Source organism: Buceros rhinoceros, unplaced genomic scaffold, assembly GCF_000710305.1.
Source record: "Buceros rhinoceros silvestris isolate BGI_N320 unplaced genomic scaffold, ASM71030v1 scaffold12351, whole genome shotgun sequence".
NCBI classification, from domain to species: Eukaryota; Metazoa; Chordata; class Aves; order Bucerotiformes; family Bucerotidae; genus Buceros; species Buceros rhinoceros.
The window spans coordinates 30,210-31,330 of NW_010392569.1; positions in this window are offsets into that span (position 1 = coordinate 30,210).

The window sequence follows — 1,121 nt, forward strand, 5'->3', positions numbered from 1 at the left end:
CTTGCAGTCAGAGCCGGAACTCGCTGCCACCCCCAACCAGGGCTCTCCACTGCTGGAAACCAAACCCAGCACACAAACCTGTCCAGGAGGGGGTTTAAATGTATCCTTGGAGCATTAAAGCTGCTCAGGAGGGAGCTAACAGCACAAAACCTCGTCAGCTAAAGAGGATCAGCCTTTTTGTCTGAAATTTATGCAGAAAAGTAAAGAACAACGTGGGTGGTTCTGCACCTTTTTGTACGGTTTGAAGGCAGATGCCGAATGATCGGGGGATTGTTAGGCTTCAGAGGCTGGTGCACGTGTCCAGGAGTGGAGCCAGGCACGACCTCCCTCGCCAGCCCGTCCCGGGCAGCCACTTGCCTCTAGAAAGCTCTGAACATCTGAACTCCTCTTGACCTTGGAAAATCACCCCCTTCTAATCAGGGGTTGCTCGAGCACTAGTTGCTCCTGGTGCAATCCAGAGCAAACCCAGAAAAGACGCTCGTCAGTGATCTCACAAAAGACTCAGCAAGGAGAAAAAAAAAATGTTAATTAACATACCCAGGAATTTTTCTTTTTTGCTTGGGTGTGATAGGACTGGTACTTGGCTCCAAGATTATAGCTAAAAATTACTTGAGAAGATAAAAGGCTGAAGGGAGCCTGCTGCCACTTCAGATTTTTAATTCAGCAGATTGACTCACTCGAAGCTGACTGTGATCCTGTGCTCCCCGAGCTGCCCAGCCCCCTGATGCCCTTCCAGGAGGTAGCTGGGAGCTTTCCATGGGGCTGCCTCGGGGGTCTGTGGAGTATGCTGCAACATGCGACTGCTCCATTTTATGAAGAAATACAGCGGTTTTTGCCCTCTGCCCCTTCCAGTCAGATGATAAATCTGGGTGGAACAGTGACACGGCAGCAAAGCCTTAGTAGCTGTAACTGCCCGTGGGCTGCCTGAGGTACCACCCTGGCACCGTCCCTGGGTGGGATGGGCACAGAGACCCCCAGAGCAGGCAGTCCCCTCTCCCACCTGCGCTGGTCAGCAAATAGATCAAAAATAGGCAACATAGTGGGTTTTGGGTGTGATCTGAGCTCAGCAGGGGCTGGAGTTGCTCTCCCAGCGCATCAGCGGGGAATGGCTGGGCAGCCGG